General features: G+C 51.5%; 1 protein-coding gene across 3 annotated transcripts in view; it reads right to left on the reverse strand.

Annotated features, from left to right (window-relative positions):
• The window catches only part of TNK2 (tyrosine kinase non receptor 2), a 134,941-nt gene extending 118,953 nt beyond the window's left edge, over positions 1-15,988 (reverse strand). For 2 of the 3 annotated variants that reach the window (XM_084847751.1, XM_084847750.1), the window contains exon 1: positions 14,341-15,988. The gene's annotated coding sequence lies outside the window, so the exon portion shown is untranslated. The remainder of the gene's footprint in view (positions 1-14,340) is intronic. The other variant, XM_084847753.1, reaches the window with a different exon arrangement.
• Positions 15,989-21,560: the final 5,572 nt, after the last annotated feature.

Here is a 21,560-nt window from a genome sequence, read left to right on the forward strand (position 1 = left end):
ACTGCAAATAAGCAAGTTGGGGGCAATGCTCCAGATTCATTAACCTTGGATAAAAGGTCTTGTGCACAGGGTGGGGATGCATGTCCCCTTCCTGCATCTGCCTCTTCTCTGCTGGGCACCAGGACCAAAGGGGGTAGCACAGCCTTGCAAACAAGTTACTAGTCACACACACACACACACACACACACACACCCTAACCCCTGGCTTGTTTGCCCATATTAGCCATTTCTGGCATACTCAAGAGAAAGGGAGCCAAATCTCTTTCCGTTTTCTTGCCTGGGTTTCCCAGGAGACAATTCTCACCTCCCCAGAGGCGACGTGTGGAATGGCCTCAAAAAGCAACGAAGCCCAGCATGACAGGGCATCCACATGTTTGGGAGAGAGGGAAACGGCTCCTTTGAGTCAGGGTAACCAAACGAGAAGCAGGTGACACAACAAGAGATGCAGGATGGGGCATCAGGACGGGGCAAGCACAGCCTAACCAAAAGAGGGCCGGTCCCGTCTGTAAGTGGTCAAGACGCAGAGCACGGGGGTTCCACCTCTTGCAGCCCAAGGTCCCAATTCCATTTTGGAGAAGCTCTTGGGGGCACATTCCAGTGGTGGGTGGGGCTGAAGGTAATTAGGGTGGGGGCACCAAAAATGCCAGCATATTGTAGCTTCAAGCTCTCACTGCCCATAACAAAGCCTTAGTTCAACCTTTCAGGATGGAGAAAGTGCACAAAAGCCACAAAACAATCGGTGATCGGGGAAAGGGAGCGCAGCTTGCTGGGAAATGGCAGAAGGCTGGGTGATCTGCACCCCTGATGCAAAGAAGGAGTCGCCTTGGTGCACAGCCCAGCCTCTCAATGGGCCCAGCCTCTGCCCCTACCATCACCACGGCTGCCACCCTTTGCTGCTTGTGACAGCAGCTGCCGCCCCAGTCCTGACAGTCACGTTTGCTCATGGCGCTCTGCAAGCACACATCTGCACACTTGTGCAGGATCATAAGCAAATATGGCACAAGCAATAGGTGCACAAAGGCTGGGCGAGTGGTGGCAGGATAAGGCTCCCTGCCACCTCTCTCTTCCTTCCAATCCATAGCCATCTTTTCCTCTGGGCCTTTGGCTTTTACCCCTCGGTCCTTGCTTGAAATGGTATCCAAGCGTGGTATCCAAGCATCAGTCAGTGCAACTGCATTTCTACACATTCATCTCTCCCTATGCTTCTGCCATCGCCCCCACTGCCAATTGTTAGAGTGTAAGTTCCCTGGGGGCAGAGACCTGTCTGGTTTCGCTTATGAGGTGCTGCAAAGTGCCAAATGGAGTTACAGCATTATTTAAGTAGTAAATAAGAATTCTAAACAAACAGACAACCAGATCTCAACAGCAGAGACGTCCCCTCCCTGGGAAATACAGCCTATCAGGACTCACCAGTTCTGATGTCCCCCGGCTGGCATGTGATGCTGCATGCCCCAGTTAACTGTGGTAGAAGCCTGCCCATCCCCAGCCTGCAAGAAACAGGTTTGTTGCTGCTAAGAGGGATACAGCATCCCCCGGCCTGCTCCCTCAGGAGCAGAGGATGCCTTGGAGCAACCAGGACCCGTGGGAGGGTAGGTTTCCCACGGCCAGCTGGCCCTATCGCCCTTCTTTGCCAGGCAGCCAGGCCAGCTGCTTGGGAACATTTTAGGACAGCCTGTCCCTGGAAGCGGAGGAAGTGGAGAAAACACTCAGGACAGCTGACGACATCCATCGCAAACACCTCCTGCCTGAACCCAGCGGTTCTGGCCAGATGCCTCCCTCTCCTCCTCCTCCTCCGCACCCTCACCCATTCGAGTTTCTAATCAGGGATGAACTCCCAAAACTGAGACACAGAAAAAGAAAGCGAGGCCGGAAGACTGGGCTGCTAACCAGCCAGGAGCTCTCTAACCCGCTCCAGATCTTACCTCAAGAAGTCCGTTGCCAGAAAGCGAAAAAGGAAAACACTGAGGTGGAGCCGTGCGTTCATTTACATGGCTATTTCGTTACGATCTGTATCACCCTTCCCCAACCTGGTGCCCTCCGGGTGTGTTGGACTACAGCACCCATCATTCTCAGCCAGCATGGCCAATGGCCATGCTGGCTGGAAATGATGGGTGCTGTAGTCCAACACACCCGGAGGGCACCAGGTTGGGAACGGCCTTTTTACATGATGTTTTTGATGATCAACCCGGCGCCCTCCAGATGTTTTGGACTACAAGTCCAACCGCCCCCAGCCAGCATGGCCAGTGGCCAAGGATTCTGGGAATTGTCATTTGAAACATCTGGAGGGCACTGGGTGGCCGACCCCTGCCCGGAATAAAGCAACCCCAAGAGGTACCTTTCGGAGTGGGGCTGGGAAAGGCCTCCTTGCCTGAAATCAGCTGCCAGTCAGAAGCGGAGAGCAGCGGGCTTGTTGCGCCCATGGCCTGTATACAGCTGGATATTGCCCTGGGGAGGGACTAGAGCACGGGGGCAGGGCACCTGAAGGCCTCAGGTTCAGTCACTGGTATGTCCAAGAGGAAGGATCAGCTCAGGCTGCCAAGCAAGGCTGGATTCGAACTCAGCCCTGCCTAATGTGAGACTGGCAGCGACATGCCAGAGGACCTTTTCCTTTGTCACCCCTCAGCCGTGGAACGACCTGCCAGTTGAAATGCACCTGCTGACCTCACTGAAGGTCTTTAAGCAGGAATTAACGACACTGTTATTCCGGCAGGCCTTCCCTTTCGAGAACTCTCCTTCCTTTTCGTTGACTCTTATATACTGTTAATTAACGACACTGTTATTCCGGCAGGCCTTCCCTTTCGAGAACTCTCCTTCCTTTTCGTTGACTCTTATATACTGTTTTTATGCTGTGTTGTTTTTATTGTTGCTTTTTTGTTAAACTGTTTTTAACTTTGTACCCACCTAGAGTATTTGTATTTAGGCAGGTTATACATTGAATGAATGAATGAATGAATGAATGAATTCAGAGTGGACAGCACAGTGCTGGGCAAGGAGGGCCAACTGACTCACTCAGTCCAGGACAGGTCAGTATGTCTCTGTGTTTGTATGAAGGTGAAGGTGAAGGTGTCCCCAACCAGTCGTGTCCGACTCCAGGGTGCGGTGCTCATCCCCGTTTCTAAGCCGAAGAGCCAGCGCTGTCCGAAGACGCTTCCGTGGTCACGTGGCCGGCATGACTGAACACCGAGGTGCACGGAACGCTGTCACCTTTCCCGCCGAGGCGGTACCTATTTATCTACTTGCAATTTCTTGCTTTCGAACTGCTAGGTTGGCAGAAGCTGGGACTGAAGACGGGAGCTCACTCCGTCACGCAGCACTCGGGTCTCGAACTGCTGACCTGCCAACCTTCCAGTCTGCAGTTCAGCGTCTTAACCACTAAGCCACCGCGGCCCACTATGTTTGTATAGTGATCCATTATTTTTTCGATTCGCCCCATAACAAACGGCTCTCTGGGTGGATTACAAAGCAAAGTTCACGTGAGTGCGGTCTATCTGTTCAGATCCATCCGCACCCAATAAGATTCCACTCCTACTCTGTAGGGCAGCCTACCCTCTAGACAGTGCCCTCCAGAGGCTTAGGACTACAACTCCCATCACCTGGCCCGCATGGCTGGGGAATTATGGGACCTGTAGCCAGTAGTGTGGTGGCAAATCCAGAAGTGCAGGGCCTCTTCATGACGGTCACAGCCACGCCCCCTTCTAAGATTGTAGGAGCATGTAAGATATACAGCCTTCAACTGGGATCCAAAAACAGCGCAGCTGAGAGTGAGGCAGGGGTATTTCAACTGGACATCTGAGAAAAAATGTGGGTGAAAAGTGCTAAAATCTCTTTCACCCAATCGCTCCCTCAAACACAAACATTTTAGGTTTTCAAAATATGATATTCAAGGGAAGCTTCAACCTCCCAATTCAGCCCTCATGGACAGATTCCTTCTCATTTAAACAGCCCCCTGGCACACTCCCTTAGCACCCCAACAGTACCCATTAGTGTTCCCTAAGCTCCTTCATTGTATCTCCCCCCCTCCCCCTCCAACAGAGACATCCACACACCCAGCTGGACTGAACCACACACACACACACACTGGTGTCGTGGTAAATTTGGAAATGCAGGAGCTCATTGTGACAGTCTCCAAGGGCAGTCCAAAAATTTCAGGCCGCTGTGTCAATCCATACCAACAAACCAGTTCTAGGAGTTTTCATCTCCACCAGGAGCCTGTCTTTGGTAAAGCGAATAGGTCTCAATTGCCCATTCCAGACCAAGTCATCCCAAATACTTTGCATTCCAACATGGAACAATATATTATCGCTTGGAAAATTCATTCCCCCCACAGCTACAGTGAGGATTGCAGATAAGCTCGGAGGGAACAGGGAATTCTGAGGGGGTGGTAGATGACATCAGAGTCCCTGCCAATGACAAAGTGCCGGGGCCGCGTCCCTGCAAGCCCTGCCTCCACTACACCACTGCCTGTAGCCCTACGCCTCTGGAGGGCGCTGACTAGTGGGGAGGCTGTTCTGTTCTTTCACTAATTACAACTGTGAATTTGGTTCCTGACATTGCTCCGGGCCCATTCAAATTCCCTCGGGGCACAGCCCTGTTCCTCGGCAGATGACCTGTTGGCTCCCCCAGCCCGGGCCTCTTCCCTCCCCATCACCCCTGCCTCCATATTTTGCCGCTCATGACACCAGCCCATGCCTCAGTCTGCAGCCCAGGCTTGGATCAGTAACATAGGTTAAGCAGCGCAGGCGCAAATCCAGCCGATGCAGGCAGCAGCTGTCATTATATCTCCATATCAGGAAAGGCTTCTCCAGCTGAATGTCTGCCCCATTCAAAGAACAGTGCCTCCAGCAGGCAAAAGGGGGCAATGCTCCACCCACCCTCTCCAGCCTGGCCTGGCTGCTTGCAAACTTGCTTATCACCAGGGAGCGATTAGCAATAGAACAGCCCAGCCTTAACACAACTGAATCCAATTATCTCCACGGCTAATAAATGAGCCCTTTCCTCCCTCACCGATTGTTTCTTTTTTAAGGCATCCAGGCCAGGCAGGGAACACGGCTTATCTCAGCCAGCTGTGGCCAGGAACAGAGCCTTGAGAAGCCAAGCCAGGCCAGGGCTGGCCGAGCACAGCTTTCAGGCAGGCTGGGGGAGCAGCTCAGACGCGTACCAGCAACTCATCGACAGATGGGTGGCAAGTTCCCTGGAAAGGCAGTCAGCACAACACTGCTGATACCGTGCATATAATAAGAGCCTTGCTCAAGGCCCAGCTAATCCAACCCTCCCCAAGCTGGTGCACTCCAGATGTATTGGGCTACAACTCCCATCATCCCCAGCCAGCAACTGATCTACTTGAACATCCTGCTTTACTGATCACCGGATTCCCCTATTGTGGGAGGCCAGTATGTTGAGCTGGATTTGCTCCCCCTCCCCCCCAATGGAATCCCCTTGTTATCTCCAATCACAGATTGGAGATAACAAGGGTTTCCTCTGCCTGCATCCTCCCAAGCCCCCAGGCCCAAGGAAGAGGCTTGGGAAGAGGGAGGAGCCTGCAACAGGGCCCCAAGCCTCCGCAGGCTGCATGGTTAGCTTCTGCAGGCCAGATTAGGGCCGGAGGTTCCCTACCCGGTCTTACGGTGCCCAGCCCAGTCTCCAGGAAGCCCACATGGAGAGCTTGAAGGCAGTCAGGCCTCTCTTGCTCCTCCACCAACCCCAGCAAATGGTGTTCAGAGATACGCTGTCTCTCCGGACACGGAGGTTCGCTTGAGTCATCAAGGCAAATAGCCACTGACTTCTCCGCCATAAGAGCCCCTGCTTGATCAGGCAGACGGTCTCCTGCTCTAGCGCCCCAGTTCCCACGCTGACTAGCCAGGTGCTTTCAGAACACCAGCAGGACACAAAGACTGTCAGAGGGGAATGCTGGGGCATTGGCAGGCGCTCAAAAGATGTGGGGCCCAGGCCCGTAAGACAAAAATCTGCATAAAATGTTCATATGCTAATTTAAATTTATGTATGCAAATTTAGAAATAATTACTAGGATCTATTTACATTTACACACAAGGCAAAGCCAGCCAATTAATTTCTCATCCCAATCACGCCCCCGAAAAGCTTCCTTTGGCATCAACAGATGTCCGTCCCCCCAAGTTTAATTGCCACATGGGGGTGATTTGGGGGGGGGGTCACAGGGCACTTGAGGGGAGAGTTAACCCTTCCCTCCCAAATTGCAACTCCATCCCCTATATGGAAATGAAACTTAGGAAACAACTTAGCTGGCAGCCAAGAAAGTGTTTATCCTCAGCTTCATTGCCACTCCCTGGAGTGGGGGCGGGGCGGGGCGGGGCGGGGAGGGGAGTCTGATCTTCTGCGGGGGGTTGCAATACATGGGGAGGGGAGGATTAACCCTTCCCTCCTCAGCTGGGGTCCCCCTGAAAATCTGACCCACCTACCCAACCCGTGGCAATTGAGTTTAGAAAAAACTTGGTGGTTCCCGAGTCCAGGAATTGGGTAAGCAACCTGTCCCGGAAGGGGTTGCACTCCCCCTGAAGGAGCAGGTGCGTCGCTTGGGAGTACTCCTAGATCCACCCCTGTCACTGGAGCCCCAGGTGGACTCCGTGGCGTGGAGTACTTGGGCCCAGCTTCGGCTGATCCGCCAGCTACGGCCTTTCCTGGACAGGGATGACTTAGCTACAGTGGTACATGCACTGGTGACTTCCCGATTAGACTACTGCAATGCTCTTTACGTGGGGCTGCCCTTGAAGACGACTTGGAAGTTGCGGCTAGTGCAAAATGCAGCAGCTAGACTACTGACTGGAACACCTCATAAAAACCATATAACATCAGTTTTAAAGGAATTGCACTGGCTGCCAATACACTCCCAGTCAGAATTCAAGGTTTTGGTGATGACATTTAAAGCCTTAAGCGGCTTGGGACCTCGATATTTGAGGGAGTGCCTCCCCCTATATATGCCTGCCCGAGGATTGAGATCTGTTGGAGGGGCCCTCCTCTGCGTCCCACCAGTGCGAGACACACTATGGTGGGACGTGGAAGAGGGCCTTCTCTGCTGTGGCATCCCGGTTGTGGAATGCCCTCCCCTTGGAGGCCCGATTGGCGCAGACATTGGTTTCATTTCAACACCAAGTAAAAACATGGCTTTTTACCAAAGCCTTTGAGGGCTAAAATGCATTCCCTAAAGTAGCACACTGTTTTAACTATTTTACTGTTTAAGATTTTCACTGGTATTAACTTGTTTAATGGTTTAATATGTTTTTAGTGGTTTAAATTATTTATGGTTTTATACTACTTAAATTGGTTTTATCTGTACACCGCCCTGAATGATATAGGGTGGGATACAAAGGTTATAAATAATTAAATAAACAAACAAACACTATGTAATAAGAAGACTTTAATAGAAAGACTAGAGATATAAAATGTCTGGAAATAACGAAGCCATGAGGAAAAATGTTTTTTAATCCTCTCTGTAAGATTTTCAGCATAGTTATTTCTTCCATTTCTTATTAAAATTATTGATCCAATGTATCTATTACCGATAAACATTTTGGGATGTTCCAAGTCATGCTCAGTTCCCCAACATGTGAACAGAGTCACCATATCATAATATGGAAGAAAATATACATTCTTGACAGTTTGGATTTTGTTCTACAGAGTCCTGTGTTACCGGACTTACCTTCCTCTGCGGACTACTTGCTGAAGTTCCTTCTTGTCAGACATAAACTAGAAACCTAAAATATGTATAACTTGGTTTGCTCATAAAATTAATCATGTTGGGCATATTAAAATTTTAAAGTATAGTTTATTCAGACAATAATTACAAATTTACTGAGTTCACTTTTTAAAGTTCTGAAATATAATGATAACTTTATAAGCAAACTATGTTATACATAATATAACTTCAAGAACATAAAGGCTGCTTTACATTTCTAAAGAGGCCTTCCTCAACGTCATGCCCTCTGGATGTTTTGGACTACAGTGCCCAGCATTCCTGACCATTGACCATGCTGTCTGAGGCTGATAGAAGCCGAGGTCCAAAATATCTGGAGGGCACCAGGTTGGGGAAGGCTGTCCTGAAGGAACAAAGAGACTTTAGATCTGGAAAGAGTGCTAAAAAAAGTATTGCTTATTTTTCCATTTCCCCCCAGATTTCCATTTTTTCCAGAAAAAAACAGGAAAAATGTTTCTCTCCCCATGGCTTCAAAATTTCTGGAAATGTTACATCTCTATCCAAGACTACATTTGTGGTAGTGAATCCCAAAGTTTAACTATGTGCCAGGACTTCCTTTCATCTGTCCTGAATCTCCCACCAATCTGCTTAATGGGATGACCCTGGTTTCTAGTATTATGAGAGAGGGAGAAAAAGTTTCCCTATCCACTCTCTTCACATTATGCATAACTTGACAAGCATCTCTCATGCCTCTCCTTACTCACCGTTTTCCAAGCTGAAGTGCCCCAAACGTTGTAACCTTTCCTCCTAGGGGAGTTACTCCAGCCTCTTGACCATTTTGGTTGCCCTTTTCTGCAACAATATCTTTTTGGAGGTGCAGGGATCAGAACTGCACACAGTATTCTAAGTGCAGTTGCACCATAGATTTGTATAAGGGCAGGATGATATTAGCAGGTTTCTTGTCAATTCCTTGCCTTAATGATCCCCACACCATGGAATTTACCTTTTTTTCACAGCAACTGCATAGTAGGTTGACACAACATCAGGATGCTTTCCCTAGTCAGTCCCTGCCAGCTCAGATCATAGAATAGTAGGGTTGGAAGGGGCCTACAAGGCCATCGAGTCCAACCCCCTGCTCAATGCAGGAATCCAAGTCAGAGCATCCCTGACAGGTGGCTGTCCAGCCTTGTTTTGAATGCCTCCAGTGTGTGAGCCCACCACCTCCCTAGGGAATGGGTCCCATTGGCGTATTGCTCCGACTATTCCGCGTCCTCCACTCTGGGATGATAGAGAAGAGATCCTGGCCTTCCTCTCTGTGACAACCTTTCAAGTACTTGAAGAGCGCTATCCTGTCTCCCCTCAGTTTTCTCTTCTCAAGATCCCATCAATGTATATGGAAGTTGGGATTTTTTGCTGCAACGGGAATCACGTTACTTTTGTTTACACTGAACTACATTTACTATTTTGATGCCCATTCTCCCAGTTTGGAGAGATCCTTTCAGAGCTCTTTGCAATCCCTTCATGTTTTATCCACCCTAAATGATTCGGTGTCATCAACAAACTTGGCTACCTCACTGCGCACCCCTAACTCCAGGTCATTTCGGGATGAGTAGAAAATCACTGCTCCCAATTGCCTATACAGTCAGGGCCAGAAATATTGGAACAAGAATAACTGTTTGGGCAGTTGGCCTCTGTACACCACCACAGAAGAAGGCCTTCTTAAATGAACAATGCAAAGAAATCGAGGAAAACAATAAAGTGGGAAAGACTAGAGATCTTTTCAAGAAAATCGGAGATCTCAAGGGAACGTTTTGTGCAAAGATGGGCATGATAAAAGACCAAGAACGCAGGGACCTAACAGAAGCAAATGAGATTAAGAAGAGGTGGAAAGAATACACAGAAGAACTATACAGGAAAGATCTGAATGTCCCTGATAGCCATGATAGTGCGGTCACTGAACTTGAGCCGGACATCCTCGAGAGTGAAGTCAAGTGGGCCTTAGGAAGCATTACTAACAACAAAGCTAGTGGAGATGACAGTATTCCAGCTGAGCTATTTAAAATCCTAAAAGATGATGCTGTTAAAGTGCTGCACTCAATATGCCAACAAATTTGGAACACTCAACAGTGGCCGCAAGACTGGAAAAGGTCAGTTTACATTCCAATGCCAAAGAAGGGCAACGCCAAAGAGTGTTCAAACTACCGCACAATTGCGCTCATTTCACATGCCAGCAAGGTGATGCTCAAAATCCTACAACCTAGGCTTCAGCAGTATGCGAACCGAGAACTACCGGAAGTACAAGCTGGGTTTCGAAGAGGCAGAGGAACTAGAGATCCAATCGCCAACATTTGCTGGATCATGGAGAAAACAAGAGAATTCCAGAAAAATGTCTATTTCTGCTTCATTGACTACGCTAAAGCCTTTGATTGTGTGGATCACAACAAACTGTGGCAAACTCTTAAAGTGATGGGAGTACCAGACCACCTTACCTGTCTCCTGAGAAACCTGTACGAGGGTCAAGAAGCAACAGTAAGAACCGGACATGGAACAACCGACTGGTTCAAAATTGGGAAAGGAGTACTGCATACTGTCGCCCTGCTTATTTAACTTATATGCAGAGTACTTCATGAGAAACGCCAGGTTGGATGAATCACAGGTCGGAATTAAGATTGCCGGGAGAAATATCAACAACCTCCAACATGCAGACGATACCACCTTAATGGCAGAAAGTGAAGAGGATCTCAAGAGCCTCTTGTTGAGGGTGAAAGAGGAGAGTGCAGAAGCTGGTTTGAAACTCAACATTAAAAAAACGAAGATCATGGCATCTGGCCCCATCACTTCCTGGAGTATAGACGGGGAAGAAATGGAAGCTGTGACAGATTTTATTTTCTTGGGCTCCAAGATCACCGCAGACGGTGACTGTAGCCATGAAATTAAAAGACGCTTGCTCCTTGGGAGGAAAGCTGTGGCACACCTAGACAGCATAGTAAAAAGCAGAGACATCACCTTGCCAACAAAGGTCCGTCTAATCAAAGCTATGGTTTTCCCAGTAGTAACGTATGGCTGTGAGAGCTGGACTATAAGGAAGGCTGAGCGCCGAAGAATTGATGCTTTCGAACTGTGGTGCTGGAGAAGACTCTTACGAGTCCCCTGGACTGCAAGGAGGACAAATCAGTCCATCCTAAAGGAAATCAACCCTGAGTGCTCATTGGAAGGACAGATCGTGAAGCTGAAGCTCAAATATTTTGGCCACCTAATGTGAAGAGAAAACTCTCTGGAAAAGACCCTGATGCTGGGAAAGACTGAAGGCAAAAGGAGAAGGGGACGGCAGAGGATGAGATGGCTAGATAGCATCACCAATGCAATGAATATGAACTTGAGCACGCTCCAGGAGAGACCGCAGGACAGGAAGGCCTGGCGTGCTGTGGTCCATGGGGTCACGAAGAGTCGGACACGACTGAATGACTGAACAACAACACACCACCACATTGACGTTGAAAGGAAACACACCCAGATGGGAGCGAAGTCGGGACTTCCAGCTGTAATTCAAGGGGTTTGACAAAAGTGGGGCATGAACCATGCAGAAAGTACAGCCAGTGGCTTACACACACACCCATGGTTGGTAGCGCATATGTAATGGAACGAATGGCTGACAAGCAGCTGCATGGCCAGGTGTGGCCTGTTTCCTGGGTACCCCATGACCAATCAAGCAGAGAAAAGGCCTGGAGGTGGTTCTGAGTGTTACATTTGCATTTGGTAGCTGTTCACTGGAACGCCCAACATGAGGTCCAAAGAGGCATCCATGCGAGTGAAGGAGGCCATCATTAGGCTGAGGAAACAACATAAACCCATCAGAGAGATAGCAAAAACAGTGGGAGTGGCCAACACAACAGTTTGGAACATCCTGAAAAAGAAGGAATTAACTGGCAAGCTCAGCAACACCAAAAGGCCTGGCAGACCACGGAAGACAACTAAAGTGGATGACCGCAGAACGCTGCTCATGGTGAAGAGGAACCCTTTCACAACATCTAGCCAGTTCAAGAATGCTCTTGCGGAGGTAGGCATGTCATTGTCAACATCTACAGTCAAGAGACGGCTTTATGAATGTAAATACAGAGGCTTCACAACAAGGTGCAAACCACTGGTAACGCTCAAGAACAGACAGGCCAGATTAGCCTTTGCCAGCAAACACCTAAAAAAGCCTGCCCAGTTCTGGAATAAGATAAAAGTATGGAGAAGGAAAGGAACAGCTCATGATCCAAAGCATACCACATCATCTGTCAAACATGGTGGAGGCAGTGTTATGGCATGGGCGTGTATGGCTGCCAGTGGAACCGGATCACTGGCGTTTGAAGACCTGACTGCTGATAAAAGCAGCAGAATGAATTCTGAAGTGTGTAGGGCTATACTTTCTGCTCAGATTCAGCCGAATGCTGCCAAACTGATAGGACGCCGCTTCATATTGCAGATGGATAATGACCCAAAACAAACAGCAAAAGCGACCCAGAGTTTTTGAAGGCAAAGAAGTGGGGTGTTCTTCAATGGCCCAGTCAGTCACCTGATCGGAACCCAATAGAGCATGCTTTTCACTTACTGAAGACCAGACTGAAGGCAGAAAGACCCACAAACAAGCAGCAGCTGAAGGCAGCTGCAGTAAAGGCCTGGCAAAGCATCTCGAGGGAGGAAATGCAGCATTGGTCATGTCCATGGGTTCCAGACACCAGGCAGTCATTGACTGCAAAGGATTTCCATCCAGGTGTTAAAGGCCATCCTTAAGTTTGAAATGATGTTGGTTTGTTCCATTACATATGAGCCACCAACGATGGGGGGGGGGGTGTGTGTGTATGCCACTGGCTGTACTTCCTGAATGGTTAGTCCCCACTTCTGTCAAACCCCTTGAATTACAGCAGGAAGTCCTGACTTCACTCCCATCTGGGTGTGTTTCCTTTCAACTTCAATGTGGTGGTGTACAGAGGCCAACTGCCAAAACAGTTATCCTTGTTCCAATATTCCTGGCTCTAACTGTATATCCAAAGTATGCCCCAGGTTATGGATTCTAATCCTCCCTTATCCCTTTCCACCAAGGACATGAGCCAGCTAAAGAGGCTGGCAGCTGGATCAATCTGCGAGCTAAATACAGACATGTCATCTGTTCCACAGCCCCATGCGAAGACTGACGGATGGGCCATGAGTCTCAGAAACACCACCAAGCCACGTAAAAAGAGTCCAGCAGCTTAGAAGGGCACAGGCATGCTCCCTCTTTCCCTCCCCATGACAGCCATTACAGAAAAAACACACACACACCCCTATGCAGAAAAACCGGACAAGCTACATGGGGGGTTGTGCAAATACAATGCAATTGATGTCCACAATAAGTAAACACGGGTGTTCAAATCTCAAGATTGCCTCCAAATCGCAAGAGTCCAAATGTGTTGATTTTCTTGCCTTCTCTAGCAGGGTTTGGGCCAAGCTAGATATGACAGGGCACCCATGTTTGCTTATTCACATGTTTGCACTGTTCAAATTTAAGCTGGAGAGTGAGGAGTTTGGGTTTTACATCAGAAGGAGAGCAGGGATGAAGGGAATCAAACCTTCCTCACATTCTGTCATCACAGGCACTTTTCTCCTATCTGGGATGAGAGAGCACAAGGGGAGGTGAATGGGGAAGGCAAGCGAATAACAAATGTGGCTGACCCATCACACCTAATTTGGTCCTGTGTTTTGGCTCACTCACTCGAGCCCTCCAGAATGATTAGCCACCCATTTCCAGAGGGGCAGCTATCCAGGAATCTTCCTTTGGTATAGAGCAGAGCTGGTGTAATCACACAGCAGTCAGGAAAAGGATCTATAAGATTAGTTAGTGGATGATCCCACCATATAGGCAAGATATTTGTAAAAGGCACGTCCCAAATCTAGGATTATTAAAAACAACAAAAACAACCCTGCATCGAAGATACCAAAATTCTCCACCGTTAGCACTGCAACCATTTTTTTTAATTGTACATGCAACAAGGAGGGCTAACTTGCTTTTTTGTTTCTGATTTTAAATCGAAACTCATGCCAAAATCCAGATTCTGCAGGGGCAAGCTGATCCTTTATCATCCTGAGATGCAGGTTTACACAGGTCTTGTCAGGTCTAAAGAAAGTCAGAGACGCATCAGCCACCACTGAAGTTTTGGAACTTCTCTATTTTTTCTCTGTTAGTTGAAGATTTCCCTTGCCCTGACTGCTTGGGGGATATGAGGAGATCTGGTCTCCCCCACCCCTTCCAACAGAAACACACACACAGCTTATTTTTATAATGAATGGTTAATGTGGAATGTTTTACTGTACTGATATAATTTATGGATGTTTGGAACTTTTTCATATTCTGGTTTGATTTACACAGTGTGCGTTTGAGAGCACACTGCAGTTCTGTTTTTGAAAAGACTGTGGAGGCAACATTTCATCAAATATAATTGTTAAGAACACCAGTTCACGACCACAGACCTGGCTTCATCCCTAAACCAAGTCTGGGAATGGATTCCATCAACCTAATCTGACCAACAACCTCCGGACAAGAGCATGGTGAGCGTCACAAGTTGTCTAAGCTCCTCTAACAGGAATGAACAAGGCAAGAAACTTGATACAGTGGGGGATGCATTCACCAGCACCACCCCAGCCCAAGCTCCTTACCTGCTGGCCCCATGCTTCCTTTCTTGCCCTCGGTCACTGTGTTCTGTCTGTCGCAGGGCTCCCACGTCGCCTCTCAAGAGAAGAGGAGGGATAAACTCCAGAATTACAGTGTGTGGGTACCAAGGCTGTATTATTTTTCTCGCTCGCTGTTGATCTTATATGCCAGGAGGGCCAAGCGTTGTTCACACACACACACACACACACACACAGCCTCTCACTGCATCCCCGGCTTTGGCTGCTGCGCACCGGCAGACCCGATGTGCACTCTTGTGGCTACACAATGCCAAGACAGCTACTTGGGGAAGGTTGCCGTTTTAATCTCAAAGAACCAGGCAGACAGAGACGGAACATTGCTGTGGTTTGCAGAGTAGCAACGTGCATGCAACTGTGGCCCAGAGCAACAGGTATGCAGCCAAGTTCACTGTCTCTGATTAGATGTGGCACAGATCTCCACGCAAGGAAGACATCGCATCTGCTGTAATAATCCAAAGGGCCAGGCAGGGATACTTAGCACAAGACAGTGTGAAGAGTCCAGTTGCAAGGCCTCCCGGCATGCAGGTGGAGACGCACAAGGTAAGACAACATTTCAGCTCGGAGCACACCGCAGGCCCTTCATACTGCATGCAACAGTTAGGGTTGTGATTGGATTCAGTGCAGAGGGAAGGAAGCTGTTGTTGCAGTCCAGACAGAAGCAGGCGGAAACACGCAAGACGAGGTGACACTGCAGCTTGTATTGCAGTGCGTGCAGCTTCTAGGGCTTTGAGTGGAAACTCTGCACGCTGGCACAGGAAGAACAAGGCTTGGCAAGACTAAACCACGAAGCTTGCAGAATGGAGAAAGGTGTTAACAACATGGTTAAGTCACTCCAAAGGAACCAGGTGCGAACAGACATCGCTGCACAGCACTGGTGAAACAGCCCAAGCCCGCTCACTGGGCACGGTTGCCTTGGCATGATGCGTGGGGAACAGAGACGGCTACAAAGCTCCGGAATGCTCAAGCAGGTACAGCCAAGGCCCACACGCCTTTAGGCCCACGGACACAAGAGCCCAGGCAGCATCCCAGACGTCCAGCAAACAGTGCCGAGGCACTGCCCGGAGGCTGCCTTTCCAGGTTCACCTGTACAGAACCCCCAGCAGTCCCTGCTGCAAAGGGAAGCGGTGACGGCCACACAGCACGCCAGAGCCACACAGCACACCGGATCCTTGTTGCCAGGGCAGCCGTGGATCTCCCAGTCCGCCAGCCAGCTGCCACAGCGTGCCACGTTCCACTGCCGGGGAATCTTCGGGGTGCCCACGGATCCACTCCCCCCGTGTTCCTCTACCCCTGCTGTGGCTGAAGCCTGCTGGAGTTGCCCACCCCTTCTTGCACCCCGCAGCCTAAGCCCTCACGCTCCTGCCGCCCCTCCTGCACTCCCCGGCTCAGCCCCCCCTCCTCCTGCACCCCCTGGCCCACCCCGCCCTCCTGAAAGGCTGAGTGCTGCACTGCCTGCCTGACCCCCCAGCTGGGCTCAAGGGGGGCCCCCGGGCTCACATCCCGTTCGCCCTGAGGCTGGTGCTGGGCGCGCAGGCCCACCTCCTGCGCCGGCCCCCCAGCCCTCCCCTCTCCCTCCTGGCGGCCCCCCAGGCTCAAGCCTTGCTCCTGCCACCCCCCCTGGCCGAGCCCCTGCTCCTCCAGCAAGCCGGGGCCAACCGGGCCCCCGGCGGGCTGCTCTTCCTCCGGAGGCACCCCCTCCCCGCGGGCCGGCGCCCCCTCCTGGCCCCCGGGGGGCTGCTCCTCTTCGACCCCGCAGCGCTCCGGCCCCCGCCGGCCGGCCCGCTCCTGCACGCCGGCGCCCCTTGCCGGCCGCCCTGCCCCTGCCCACTGCACCTGGCCCGCCGGCGCCCGGGCGGCCCTCGCCCGCCGCTCGCCCTCTGCCCAGCCCCGCCGCCGCTCCTCCGCCGGCTGCTGCTGCTGCGCCGGGGCCCCGGCCGCCGGGCCGTCCTCCGCTCCCGCAGGCGGCGGCCGGCTGCCCTCCTGCACGCCCCAGCGCAGGGCCTCCTCCTGCACGCCGGCGCCCCAGCCCCGCTCCTGGACCGCGACGGCCAAGCCCCCCGCCTCCTCGACGCCCCGCCCGAGCCCCAGCGCCTCCTGGCAGCAGAGCGCCCCGCGGGCCCGCACCGCCGCCGCCGCCCGGCTCAGGCGCCCCGCGCGCCCCGCGCCAAACCGCCTCCGCCGCGGCGGTCGGAGCCCGGGCCGCCTTCCTCTTCCGACGGCTGGGCCCCGAGCGGCCCCCTGGATGCCCCTGCTCCGCCCCGACTTCTCCCTGCACCCCCCTTCGCCGGAGCGCCCCCTTCCCCGAGTCCGCGCTCCTTCGGCCCTTCTCTTCACCGGGGCACCTTCGCCAACTTGCAGCCCGCCGAACGCCCCCCCCAATTCTCCCGGGACCCTCCCGCCCAACAGCCAACTCCCTACCCAGCTGCGCTCGCTGCTTCCTACTTCCCCCCAACACCCCTGTTTCCTCTCCCCCCTCCCAAAAAACTTTTCCGCGGTCGCCTTCTTCGGCTGCCCGGCCCCCCCTCACTGTCCCCGCCCCCCCGCCTTCTCGCGGCCGGATCGCGGCCCCTCCCGCAGCCCTTCTCCGCCCGGCGGCCCCCGGCCCCCCCAGCCTCTGCGCCACTCGGCCCGGCTCTGCTCGCGCGGAGGCGCCCGGCGCGTGGCTCGGTTTGTTCCCTTCTCGCCTCGCTCCGCCCCCGTCGCCCGCCTGCCTTAAAGGAGCCCCGGCGGAGCCGGCCAGATCGCGGCCGGGAGGGAGACCGGGCGGTAGGGCCGGAGCGGAAGGAGGCGGCTCCGGCGGGGCGGCGGACAGGTGGGGCTCCCCGCCCCTCCACCGAAGCGGCCGGACCAGGGCAACGAGGAGTTAGCGCGGAGCGCGGACGGAGTTTGTGCCTAGAAAGGGAGCGGATGGGGCGGGGGGGGGTTCGCCCATTCATTACTTCAGTGCCCGGGTTATGTAACAGGCGGCGATGACTGCGCAGCTTCGGGAGGCGGCAGTCATCCCAGCGCCCCGTGACAGGCGAGCGGCGCGGGACAAGCCGCCCCTGGGAGGATGCGCCAGGGCGGAGTGGTCCAGCCGTTCCTGCATCCCCGCTTCTTCCGTTCCCAGAGAGCTGCGCACTTGGCGTAACTCGCAGCAGGCCGGCCCTGGCGGGGCGCTGCTGCTGGGGCGAAGCGAGCGCCTTGCCGGTGAGGTGGAGCGGCAGGGCCGGCTGCTTGTTTGCTTTTGATCCGGGGAGGTGCAGCTTTCACAGCTTTGGGCAACCCTCAGGTTGATGGGATGGTGGGCCAGATTCTGAAGGGCGCCTGCTGCTGGTAATGTACTCCCACCAGGCTTGGAGTGGCAGCCACCAGCTAAGAGCAGTATGCACAAGTATGAACTTAAGCCTGTACAATGCCCATCATCCCCAGCCAGCATGCCCACTGATGGTGATGGGAGTTGTAGTCCAAGCACATCTGGAGACTGCCAGATTGGGGAAGGTTAAGTTAAGTCTTGCAAGAGAAAATCCAGCAGAATTGTCTTTCTGGTGTATGTTTTGCTTCCATTGCTGAATCGGGAATTGTTTACAAGGCAGGAGATGGGGTGGTCTTAGGGAAAGGAGAGTCACCATTACACACAAACACATCCCAGATGATGGTTGAGAACATAAGAAGAGCCATGCTGGATCAGATCAAAGGTCCACCTAGTCCAACAGTCTCTTTACACAGCGGTCAACCAGCTGCCTGTGGGAAGCCCACACGTAGGACATGAGTGCAACAGCACCCTCCCACCCAAGTTCCCCAGCAACTGGTGTACACAGGCATACCACTTCCAATAGCCGCCAACAGCCTTATCCTCCATGAATTTGTCTAACCCCCTTGTAAAGCCATCCAGATTGGTGGCCATCACCGCATCATGTGGTAGTGAATTCCATAGGTTAACCATGATTGATTATTCTGGAAGAATACCGTTCCCTGCAGTGATCTCAGGACGCAGTCAGATACCAAAGGTACGCTGGCTGAGCAGCCAAGGATTTGGCAGAAGTTCTTCTATACTGGCAGAGCAGCTCAGGGACTCTAGGGAATGGCTGAGAAGGGGTGGAGTTGTGGGTGGGGCATGGGCAGCACAGGGGAGGAGCCATGGGCATGTCCCCATCGATGGCATGGGGCTTTACGGAAGCCCCAGACCGGACACAAAAGATTTCCTTCCCACTGACTTCCCATTGACTTTCCTTCACTGACTTCAGTAAAAAGGCAAAGGTGTCCCCAACCACTCGTGTCCGACTCTAGGGTGCGGTGCTCATCCCCGTTTCTAAGCCGAAGAGCCAGCGCTGTCCGAAGACGCTTCCGTGGTCATGTGGCCGGCATGACTGAACACCGAGGTGCACGGAGCGCTGTTACCTTTCCCGCCGAGGCGGCACCTATTTCTCTACTTGCAGTTTCTTGCTTTCGAACTGCTAGGTTGGCAGAAGCTGGGACTGAAGACGGGAGCTCACTCCGTCACGCAGCACTCGGCTCTCGAACTGCTGACCTACCGACCTTCCAGTCTGCAGTTCAGCATCTTAACTGCCCTCACGTTGATGGCCCTGCCCACATGGCCCTAACAAAGTATAGGACATGGCAGAAATCAAAATCCAATTCACAGCACGCCTCCATTGGTATCTAACGCCCACACAGGGAGACCATCACTTGGGTGTCAGGGTGCACGGGGTGCGTATGGAGCTGTATCTGTCTGGCCCCATGTCATGTACACTTAGAGCTCAAAAAGGGGAGCTTTGGTGATGGGGGAATTGCATGCATGGAGCCCTTTGCACAAAACAGTGTGGCCTCACAACATACATAGGGGGTTAAGCATTAAAACACAACCCCACTGCAATCTGAGAACTGGGGGTACCAGGACAGAGCACTGCAAAGGGAGAACGCATTCTGCAAAGTATAACTGCTAAAACTATTCCCCATGTCTCCCCACTCCCTTTGATATATGTGAATACTGTGTCTTGTCTTAAGTGTGTTGCTCTCACACTCTCCCCCGTCCCCTGCCCAAACAGCAGGGTGCAGTGCAGATGTGTTCTGGGGGGAGAATATGGGGGAGAAGAGTTCCAGGATTTTTGGGGAGCAGGAGGGTGATGTCATCTGCTGGAGTGCCAGGATAATTGACAGACCCGCTTTGCTCTGCCAAATGGATGAGGTGATAATGAGGCTTTCAAGTTTTACTGTTGTTTGTGAAAGATTAGCACTGGCTATAGGGTAGGGGTGGGAAACACTTGGCCTGAAGATCACATGTGGTTCCTGCCCCCAGTGCAGCCCTCACCACCCTCCAGTTTTTTTTAACCAAAAAACAATGACTTCTGTAGCAGCTATGGAGCACCCAGAGGGCGAGATTTGGCTTCACTGCTGCTGCTGCTTCCGCTTTCAAGTCCAAGAGGTTGCCGGCATGGTTAACGAGCAGTGCCAAGGGAGCTAGTAGAGAGAAGAGCGCTTCCTTCAGAAAATGGAGGTCTTGCCCAAGTGAGGAAAGCAAAAGGGAGCACAAGCTTGCAAGCAGACAATAAAAGATGGGGAAAAAAACATTTTGAAGAGCCTATCGCTAACAACATCAAGGCCAACAGTAAAGATTTCCTTAAATATATCAGAAGCAGAAAACGAGCTAGGGAGGCAGTTGGACCACTGGATGACAACGGAGTTACAGGAATACTGAAGGGGGACAAGGAGATTGCAGAGAAGCTGAATGAATTCTTTTCATCAGTCTTCACTGCAGAAGATATAGGACAGTTACCTGTGCCTGAACTGATGATGTTTTCAGGAAGGCAGTCTGAGGAACTGAGGCAAATAGTGGTGACAAAAGATGAAGTCTCAACCTTATTGATAAATTGAAAGCAAATAAATCACCAGGCCTAGATGGCATCCATCCTAGAGTTCTCAAATAACTCAAATATGAAATTGCTGACCTTCTAACCAAAATATGCAACATGTCCCTAAGATCAGCCTCTGTACCAGAGGACTGGAAGATGGCCAGTGTAACACCAGTTTTCAAAAAGGGAACCAGGGGGATCCAGGAAATTACAGGTTGGTCAGCTTAACGTCTGTTCCAGGTATTTATTTATTTATTTATTGCATTTATACCCCGCCTTTCTTCCTCTCGCAAGGAACCCAAGGCGGCTTACATTATCCTCCTCCACCTCTCCATTTTATCCTCACAACAACAACCCTGTGAGGTGGGTTGGGCTGAGAGTCTGTGACTGGCCCAAAGTCACCCAGTGAGCTTCCATGGCCGAGTGGGGACTAGAACCCGGATCTCCCGGCTCCTAGTCCAACACTCTTGCCACTACACCACACTGGCTCTCCCAATTGGTTGAAGGCATTAATAAAAATAAAATTAGTAAGCACATAGAAGGACAAGCCCTGCTGAAAAAGAATCAACACAGCTTCCGCAAAGGTAAGTCCGGTCTCACTAACTTTTTAGAGTTCTTTGAGAGTGTCAGTAAACATGTAGAGAGGGGTGACCTGATAGACATGGTTTACTTGGACCTCCAAAAGGCTTTTGACAATGTCCCTCACCAAAGACTCCTGAGCAAACTTAGCAGTCATGGAATAAGAGGAGAGGTCCCCTTATGGATCAGTAACTGGTTAAAGAACAGAAAGCAGAGAGTAGGAATACATGGTAAATTCTCCCAATGGAGGGAAGTAAATAGTTGGGTCCCACAGGGATCTGTATTAGGACCAATGCTTTTCAACCTGTTCATAAATGATCTGGAATGAGGAGTGAGCAGTGAAGTGGCCAAGTTTGCGGATGACACCAAATTATTTAGGGTGGTTAAAACAAAAAGGGATTGTGAGGAGCTCCAAAAGGATCTCTCCAAACTGTGAGAATGGGCATCTAAATGGCAAATGTGGATCAATGTAAACAAATGTGAAGTGATGCACGTTGGGGCAAAAAATCCCAACTTCAAGTATAGCCTGATGGGATCTGAGCTAGCGATGACCGACCAGGAAAGAGATCTTGGGCTTGTGGTGGACAGCTCAAGGAAGATGTCAACCCAGTGTGCGGCTACTGTAAAAAAGGCAAACTCCATGTTAGGCATAAGAAGAAAAGGAATTGAGAACAAAACTGCCAATGTCATACTGCCCTTATACAAATCTATGGTGCGACCACACTTGGAATACTGTGTGCAGTTCTGGTCACCACACCTAAAAAAAGATATTCTAGA

This window comes from Heloderma suspectum, chromosome 3, assembly GCF_057233095.1.
Source record: "Heloderma suspectum isolate Gila_16-S chromosome 3, 16-S_ref, whole genome shotgun sequence".
In the NCBI taxonomy this organism is placed as follows: Eukaryota; Metazoa; Chordata; class Lepidosauria; order Squamata; family Helodermatidae; genus Heloderma; species Heloderma suspectum.